The following is a 10378-nucleotide window of genomic DNA, read 5'->3' on the forward strand; positions in this document are numbered from 1 at the left end:
GCCAACCATCATGGAAAACGCACTACTGTAATATGGATAAGCTGACGGAATGAAGCGCTCAAACTGAGTATGCTCAAACGGTCGTACGGACACCTGGAAAAAAGGAAAGGTTGTTATATTAGTTAAAATTCTTTTAAGTAAAATTTATTTGCAAGTTATTATAATGAAAAATAACTGTCTTAAAAGCAAACAGGGGTGAGAAAGTAGGAAAATCCTATATGCACTTTTTTTCACACAATAAAGCATTAAGACGACATAATGAATTAACCAGGACACATTTTACAACAATATTTCATACCTGCCAACATTGGAATATCAAAAATAGGGACGCCCCAACCCAGTGTTCGAAATAAGGAAATAAGTTGTCTGGCGGTCAACCTAGATGGAAACTTTGGTTGTCCGCAAATGTTTTTATTTGTCCGTATATATTATCTGTTGCTTGCTTCATTTTTACCTTGCACTGTTTTCCCTTCTAAGATCGTTCGACGTGACAAAAAGTTCAATGAAAAGTTTGAACGTCTTCCCACGCACGCCTCCATTCGCCTTGATACGCGAGTCAGTGCCTTGTTGTGCGGCCCACCCATAGAGCTATTAAACAGCTAGAGTGCTGACAAGATGATGCAACAATAGAGAAAACCCTCTCACAGTCAGTGCACTATTGCTATGAAATACTACTGTAGTTCCAGAGGTATAGTCCCACCTCAGGTATAATCCCACCCCCGACTTTACGCCCAACTAACTTCACCTGCAAGAATTTCCCCGGGTAAATTCCCAGAAAATTGTGTGAGTAGGCCTAGGCCTAGGTCAGTAAATTTAACAAATGCTCACAAAAAATAAAGAAACTGCCTCTGAATTCTGCCGACTTGAAATTTTTTTAATTGCTTAGAACAGACACATGAAGTTGAACACAAAGCCCATCCTTGTAAATTCTTTTGTTGTTTACTGTCGCTAAAAAAAAACAGCTCGCTAAATGCGGCTAAAAATAGACAACACCACGGTTCTTCCCTACAGAGACTCGCCCAGTGGGATGATCAGATCATTAATTCACAGGGGATTCACAGCATAAAGACTCACATGTTCCACAGCTGCAGCTAAAAATAGACAATACAGCGGTTCGTCCCTAAAGAGACCCACCCAGTTGGCTGATCGGATTGTTAATTCACAGCGTGAGGTGGAGTGGGATTACACCTGGGGAGCTACGGACTAATATCCCATTCATCACATTGGTAAGTAGTGGATAATTCTTACAATGTAAATTTTTTTTTTTGAAATTCTAAAATTAGGGAACTCCCGATTTTTTGGTGTTTTGACATTCGAAATCGGGACGATCGATCCCGGTTAAATCGGGACAGTTGGCAGGTATGATATTTTTGACAAATGTTAAACAATACAATCAAAACTGAAGATACAATTTTGAGATACCATGTCTGAATGGCATATGGCAATCAACTTTATATATATTATAATGCAATCAATATAGAGCATATTAAGACCATCAATAGTGCATATAGTTCTAAAACCCTAGTTCAGAAGCATCTCTGTTCTACAGCATGAGGCATTTTGTTTTACTTTACTTCTTGTTATGGACCCAAATGCAAATACGTTTTACATTTGTTTAAAACTTTACTTAGTTATCCACGTTGAATTAGTTAATTCTAACTTGTACCTTGTATTTTTAATGCTTGCTCATTTTATGTAATGTTCTTTGTGGATATGTAATAAATCAAATCAAACGCAGTACCTTTTGATTTTGAAGAAATGTGGAGCTAACTCCATTATTTTCACAACAGGTATTACAATCTACATTTATCCTGGCACAGAATAAACATTTTAGGTAATACAATATATCCTAACATTTACTATAAAAAAAGTAAGTAACTTTGGATATCCTGTTGTTTAATTCCAAAGGCACAAGGTGTGTTTTCTTTTCATACTACAACTTCACATCCTATTTGTTTCAAGTGAAGAATTGCTTCTAAATCAGACCAAAATTCACCCAAAGACCCCAGTGACCCAGTTGGTTATCATCTAAAGCAGGGTGGGCATGAAAGTGGGTCGAAGGGTCAAAGCTGACTTTTTATTTAGCACGGAGGGCCTCATTCAAAATGTTGGTGTTTCCAGTGTGCTTCCAAAAGCCGTCATACACTGCTGTTTTAAAGCTGAGCTTTATACTCAGCTTTAATATTACATTTTACAGATCGTCAGGCCATAAGAAACAAGATGTTTTCTAGCTGCACACATAGCGACTTTAATTAATTAACCACACCCACAAGAAATCACTGTTGGCAAGAAATTTGTCCACCTGGGATCTACAGTATACGGCAGAATTCCAGTTGGGATTTGCTTCATTCTTACATATCTCTCTTTTTGTACAAAGTAATCATTTAGAAAAAATATGACATAGATAAAGCAATGACATATGTTTCTATACAAGTATATACTGTATAATTGGTTTAAAAAAAAGTTTTAAGGATAATATTGTCAGTCCTACACCTTTTATCAGCTTAACTATAGCTGAACCAAAATAAAATAATATACTGCAAGAGCAAACAATAAGAACTAAAACATGTAATAACATCTACATATTCACCTGTGTAGTACTGTACAAATGAGTGAAGCCAATTCGATTGTAGTCCACCTTAAACTGGAACACTCCATAAACATCAGGAAGCTTAAATTTAGTAGAGAATCTTCCATCTGAAAGAAAAAAAAAAACTACAATAAACTGAAATGCAAAGATTGAATGAAAACCAAGACAAAGTTTGCAAGGCGAATATATAAATATAAATCCTGGTATATTGGAAGTTGATATTTAAAAAGATCTGTGGATTTTGTTTAACCGATCAACCCCTAGGCCCGCATTAATGTGGCCCGAGGTCACCAGGGACGATCGTAATTAATTATGCAATTAATTAACAATAATTATTTAAAAATCGTATGCGCGGTTTAGTGTGCATGTAAGTTAAAAGAATATGTGTAGAGAAAATATTCCATCTTCCATTTATAATCAATTTCTAAGTTTAGGGTAATTAGCAATTTGTAATTTGATCGTTGTTTTTGTAACATGATCGCCTTGATCGAGGTGTCGGCGTCAATACTGGTGGTGAATAAAATCACCTATAAACACACTTTATTTTCAGAAAATAACTATTCTGAGACTTTCATACTATAAATATATTTTCAAAATACTGTACTAGATTTGGTTATTATATCGACATATTTCCGCGTAAAATTGATTTTTTGTGGCTGAAAGCAAATCATGTGCTTTCAATTACGCTTGACGATATCTTGTGTGTTTACAAAAATGAAAATGAACCCTCAACATGATCGTTGAACTTTTCAACTTTCTGTTTTTTTCGGTGACCTGCGCCCTCTACACGTTGAGACAGATGAGAAAATAAAGAAAAATTTTGATACCAAATCGTCCTATATCATAGTAATTTTTCATATTTTTTAAAAAATCATCTTAATATTTGAAACACACAATACGCAATTTTCGCACGACCTTGGAAGGCTATGCAGAAAACTATAAATTATAGATTTTACCTCGCGAGGCTATTCCTCGTGAGGCTATTCCTCGTGAGGCTATTCATGGTACGGTGCATAGTGGGGAATGGGACGGTGTGTAGTGGGGAATGGGTGACTGAACACGGCGAGGCGCCTAGGGGCCCGCCCCTTCATGTAAAATTTTATATTATTTTTATCTTCCAAAGTTCTTCGTCAATAAATTCAATTTTAGATTTATTTTGTAAAGGAATAATTTGTGCTGATGTGGAGATGTGTTTGTATTCTGACTACTGACTCAGGATTCAATAATTTATTTTAAAAATTATTCATCAAAAAATATTTATAAAATAAAACAATAATTGGAAATAATTTATTTTTTAAATTTTTTTCATAATTTCACAATACTGTTATTTAGAAGCATGTTTTTATTATCTTTTAACACTTCACTCTTATCACCTTAGCTATAGGCCTATAGCTCTATTTATTACATACTTTTGCTTTTAAGTGATGTGCGGACAAATGGGTCAATACGGACAAATTCCAGTTGTACATCATTAGAATCAAATGGCTTCCACTGTCCGGCCACAAGCTTAGTATACTGTATTCCTAAAAAAAAAAAAATCATTATTTTACAAATAATTATTTTTTTTCTCTATCACTTAAATTTAAAAAAAACATTTAAACTGCAAACAGGAACAGTTAGAGGCTTAGGAAGATTACACTCCAAAATACAGACAAAAAGATTTCTAAATTGTCAAAATTTGTAATTCAGGGAGTTAAAATTCTTCATCAGAGTTCGGTGGTAAGCTTGACTATTTTAATACCTTGAAATTCATGCATATTTGAGAAATCAGCCTTCAAAGTTTATGATTTCAGGCATTTCTCAGGCAGAAACCATCACTAAATCCTTGAAAATTGTTGTTTTAACATTGAAAATGGGGAAAATAACAACATAGCATGATATATAAAGGTGAAATAAAATAAAATAGATTTTGGGTCATAATCTCTGAAACAGGATTTGCGACGAGTGACTGGTTTGGTTTGTCTTTGCCACATGTATCAATCATAAACTTAAGGACAACACTCCCAGCTACCGAAAGGTCATCCCCTGCCTTAGCTTTTGACCATGCTTGAGGCTCTAACAATCAATATTCATATTTTAAAGAAAGGTTATTTGGATTATTAGTTAGAAAAGTTTGTTCGTAATGACGTATCGCCAGAAGAAGATTGTTACTTGTGCAGTATGATGTTTCAAAGGCCAGTTTTCAAGCTTAAAAATAAAAGCAATTTAAAGCCTAAGTAACATGAATTTCAGACCCTGAAATTGAGCAAAAGGTCTACTGACATAGTACCAGCAGTATAAAAAAAAAATAAAATAACGAAAACGGACTGATTATAAGTTTTTAATTTCACTGTGCTTTGGCAAAACAATATTTTTTTTTTGGCCTCATAAGCAAATGTATTAAGGCAAGCTATGAAATAGAAAGGCCTTACCACATGATCTTCAATGGTGTAAGCAGCTGGGGGTGTCTTTTGTCCGACAATATGATGGCTAACACCGGTGACACGAAGTACGCCCTTCTCCTTGAACACCCATTGAGAGAGAGCATATGCAAGGTCTTGGTTGCCAGACTTAGCAAATCTATTTGAAAAAAACAAACAAATAGTGTAACTAAAAATCTGCCGATATTATTGTCTAGGGATAACGATTTCAAAGAGAGCATTATATCTTAGTCAACTAAATTTGTGGTAGCCACTGTGTTTGGCAATCATGGAGACCACTGGATCCCTGATTCAATCAAGTTCATAGTCCCTCTGTGCAACATGGCCCATGTGCAAGAATGTACAGGTAGTATACTCTTCAGCAAAGAGCAAGAGATTGCTCTTACACTACAACACTAAAAAGACCCACTAGAAAAAGTTTTCGGACTTAAAACCAACTCTGCAACCATTAGTTAGTTTTCGCCGCACAATGTTACCTTAACTTTAACGTTAGTACCCAACTTGCAACGCGATAACTCTGCCCCTTTTGTAAACAAATAAAAAAATATGCATGTGCAAACCCGTAACTAACGTCCGTCGAGCACGTAAAATCCTGAAATTAACGTACTCCACAACGCAAGATGAATATATTATGACGTCATCTGTTAACGTTAAGGTTAACGTCGTGCAGCGAAAACTCCCTAATAATACACTGTAAAACCTTATTTTTGCAATTTTGCAATTTGAAATATTTTTCAGCTTTTTTAAGTACAATAGCTTAATTTTTGTGACCATCGTTTTATCCAGAAAATTAAGGGTTACGAAAATAAGGGGCTTTACAGTATTGAAATTCATGCAGAATAAAGATGAATCCCTGAATTGAATACCTGTATAAATTTTAAATGAAAAAAAAAAGTGCATAATTTGCTTACTATTAATGCAATAATTAGACTTGTGTATTAAATCATAAATATACATACACTTATCATCCTATGATTGAGATGAAAATTAAAAAGTACAATGGAATGTACCTTTCAGAGCCTGCAACGGCCTTTTGAACGGCAGACTGGAAGTAAGCATCGCTGAAAAACTCCAAGGAACCAGAGAACACAACGCGAGCATTGTTGCGGGCCTGGAGGGCAGTGATGAACTGTGTGTTCTTACCAACAGCGTGTGGATAGTCGACGATGTCATCAGAAGGATTGTGGGAGTATGAGGAAGAAGTACCGTGTAAGATATCCATTACCAGGGGGTTCTCCGGGTCGGCAGTCATTCTAAAATTATGAAAATACATAGTGTTAATAAATAGATATATTTCACTTTCTTCAAATTAGTGTTCTTTAATGTCTTATACAAGTTCACCCTCCAAATTGGGGCCACGTTTGGGCCCTAATTGGAGGGTGAACTTGGAGGGTGGTCTAGGGATTCGGTCTCCTGTTAGCATAGTATTTTGTGGAAATACAACCTTTCATTTTAATATTACTACTGTATACTTACCCAACACCCTTGAATAAAATCGGATTTAATTTCTTATCTCCTACAATGGTTTTAGATTCTATGATGTTCGAGGGATCAGCTACGATCAATGTATGCTACAAAAGGATAAAAAAAAAATATATTAAACTACCGATATTTATATTTCACTTTATTCAAATTCAAGTACAAGTTCTTCGTTTGTAACAATTCGTGGTCAATAGCCAAATTGCAAGTTACAATTACACGAGGGAATGGCAATAGAACAAAAATTACATAAAATGGAAGATAATTATTGTCATAATAAAATTATTATTATAAGAATTGACATTAACAATGAAATTTAATACGATAAAACTTTAAATTAAAAAGGAAGATTACTATTATCATTTTCGTTCTTAAGCCTAGTTTTGTAAAATTGCTACTGCAATTGCTATATACTGAAACTGATCTTGACACGACATGGAACACTTCCTAATTTGTCATCGATGCCATCAGCAAAGCTGAACCAGTTTTACTTTTCAGACTTGTTGGCAATGTACCATATTGCAAAATACATGAGGTGAGCTGGCCACTATAAACATATTTTTTCCAATTTTATCTGCATATTCTGAAGCAGTTTAAGTTCAATCAGTGACACTCCTAAAGCTATGAATAGTGAGCTTTCGATTTGCACGATGACGCGACACTAGAACAGAATCACTCATGCATGACCGCCCAACAGGGCGTCCTACGTACTCTGCATTCATAGATTTGGCCGAATTGTGGCCTAGAATCCACGTAACGGACAGAACTTAACGTTCTCGCATGCGCAGATGACATTTAGTGACGTCATTACGTTTTTAAGTCCTACCGTCGTCGTGCAATCAAAAGCTCCCTACTTTCAATTTCATATACTCAGCAAGCCTTCATCTTTGACGTCAAAGTTAAGCTGATCTATTACAGCTGTGTTTTCCTCATCAATTCAACACCACAATTACTTCCAATTTCCTTTATAGGGTCACCTGTAACCAAAGGATTTAAATATAAACCTATTCAATTTATTAAACACAAATATATTTTTTTTTCTTGATGGAAGACGAGATACTGACCAAAATAAACAGCCCCAAAATATATAAGAAATTATGCATTTTCCCTCACAATAACCATACTGGTACTGTAAGGCATTTATCAATTCCTATTAAGGCGAGACTTAATACCTTGTTTTGCAAACACGCTGCCCGCCAAAAATAATGATTTCATTTTTTATTTTTTGCCAATTAGCACACCTTCCACCACAAAAAAAACAAACAAACATAAATTTCAGAAAATTAAAAGTTTTTCTTTATTTTATTACACCTGCTGCTGTATTGAAATCTCCAAAAATAAAATATGTATATTTCTTCCTACTTATATAAATTTAAAGCATTTTACCTTTCCAATACTCCACTGTTTACATACACTTTATAACATTTTATTTTTATTTTCTCCTCCATCTGGAGTTTTTTGGCAAAACTATTTGCTAAATAAGAAAACAACATTATATTTTTATTTTTTTTCCCGCAAATCTGATGATCTTTAAAAAAAATAACTTTGCGAAACAAGGTATAAAAAAGTCTTGCCTAAACGGGGTACACCACAACAACAATGCAATACAATACTGTACCCTTATTTCAAGCAATGTAAATCATCCAATATAAAATTTTCAACTCAAGAATTTCAAGAAAATGAGGAAACGGAAGTTAGAAATACACTTCCATATCACAATCGTATATTTTTTACTGTTTTATTATGTTTACTGCACTTGTACTCACCTACACTATAAGGAGGAAACATATCTACCATGCATGTATCAAAATCTTATATCCTTCATTGCTTTTTGAAAGTTTACTGTCCTTGCACTCACCTATACTTGAACCTGCAGCTACTAAAACATTACCACCACCATCAATGAAATCTAAAACTGTATCTTCTCCAATGTTGCCTCCAAATTCTTAAAATTTAATAAGAATAAAAACATCATTAAAACAAACTTCTTGGTTTACAGCTGACATTAAACGTGCTATACAACAGAGAAAAAAATACACTTCCAAACATACGAATTAAATAACCTTTGGAAGAATGGATTTTAGCAAAACTGATGTCACCCTTGCAACTTAATCTACTGCTCTTGAAAACTGGTTGACAAATGTGAGTCATAATTGTGATGGGACATAAGCACTCTGTGAGGTGACCTAAAGCAACGAAAGAAATGCCAGTTGCTCTCAGTCGCATCAACGTTCACTTTGCTGCACTACAATGTAAATTACAAGCAATTGAAATTTATTGTGCAATATTAGTGACCCAGCAACTCAAATTGGTAATGTCGTATGAAATTATGGTAGCATTGCATAGCAATGAGTTGGAGAGTATCTACAGTAGGAAATCACAAATGCACTCAGGGCAACTAAAGTTGTCCCAACACTCCTTCACTTTTTAAAACTCCATCTCCCACACATAACAAACTGTCATTACAAAAAAACTCTTTTGTGCCAAATTCATTCTCATTTTTAACTTAAATTTTTAACAAGAAAAGTGAACCTTTTTAAAATAATATTTTGATAGTAAATACTATTTTAATAACCGATTATCGTTGTTAGATATCAATCTAAAATATTTCAAGAATTGCCATGTATGGCAACCCTTCTCTGAACTTTCGAAGCCAATTTTCTTGTATCTTGTAGTCGCTTGCATTATGCATGGTTGCGTGATTGTGGTTGCTACCAAGTTGAGTTGCTTTGAGTTCAATCGAGTCAGAAATGGCAATATAAACTTACCAACAATTTCAATACTTCATATAATGCATTTCTTACAATTAATTCTATAAATTGTAACTTTTGGTGTTATCTTATTGCCATGCAATTAAAAAAAAAATTTAAAAAAAATTATGCCTACTTTAATTTATTCTTTTTAATTATAAAGTTTTACTATAATATGATCTCTAAACATATTTATATTATTGCTGTGGCATGAATCTTCAGTATCAGAAAAACAAATATTCTTGAGAAGTACCGTACTTACCCTCAACTGAGGGGCAAAATAGAGTAAGATGTTCATAAAGGTACTCTCCATAGCTTGTGAGTTTTAACCTTTAAAATACCGAATTCCGAGGGGCAGCTACCATATAGAACTGGATTAATTTTTCCATTACCGAGTCACTTCTCTTCTTATGCATTTTTGAACACTTTCTTTTGATTTGAGAAAAAAAAATGTTTCTAAAAACAAATGTTCCTTTTGAAATGGGCTTTCTTTTGAAATATAGTATACAATTTTATGATTTTTTTTTTTCTGTATGAAAGGTGAAAATGAAAATTCACCATATCATGAAACAATTTTGTTGGCGAGTTGTATTTGTCAACTGATTTCCTTCGTCAGTTATATGTATTATTTCAAGACATCAATGTATACAAATAATATAAAATGTTAATTATGGATTGGGCTTTATTTTGATATATAGTAAATAATTTTACTTTTTTTTGTTTGAAATGTGTATATGAACAATCAATAAATTGTTTTGCTTGTGATCTGTAAACATAATAATTATATCCAAAATTGATCACCATTGGTCTGGCCTCCAGTGGATTAGAGACACTCAAGCCCTGCTACTACGTCAAGGTTGATGATCATAGCAGAGATAATAGGTTGCAAACATTGTTTGCCCCTTGAAAACATGTAAAATGTTTATATACATACATAGGCCTACATACATACAGTAATTATTCAGACATTTATTTACATATCTAGTCCTGTCTCTTATACACATCTAGATGTGTATAAGAGACAGCACTTGTACTCACCTACACTATAAGGAGGAAACATATCTACCATGCATGTATCAAAATCTTATATCCTTCATTGCTTTTTGAAAGTTTACTGTCCTCTCAGTGTACCATGCACC

General features: G+C 34.0%; 1 pseudogene; it reads right to left on the bottom strand.

Annotated features, from left to right (window-relative positions):
* The window catches only part of LOC117102229, a 40177-nt pseudogene extending 30372 nt beyond the window's left edge, over positions 1-9805 (bottom strand).
* Between the last annotated feature and the right edge of the window lie 573 nt (positions 9806-10378).

The sequence above is a fragment of the Anneissia japonica genome, unplaced genomic scaffold, assembly GCF_011630105.1.
Source record: "Anneissia japonica isolate Jap-2015-1 unplaced genomic scaffold, ASM1163010v1 scaffold288004_len88128_cov121, whole genome shotgun sequence".
Taxonomy (NCBI): Eukaryota; Metazoa; Echinodermata; class Crinoidea; order Comatulida; family Comatulidae; genus Anneissia; species Anneissia japonica.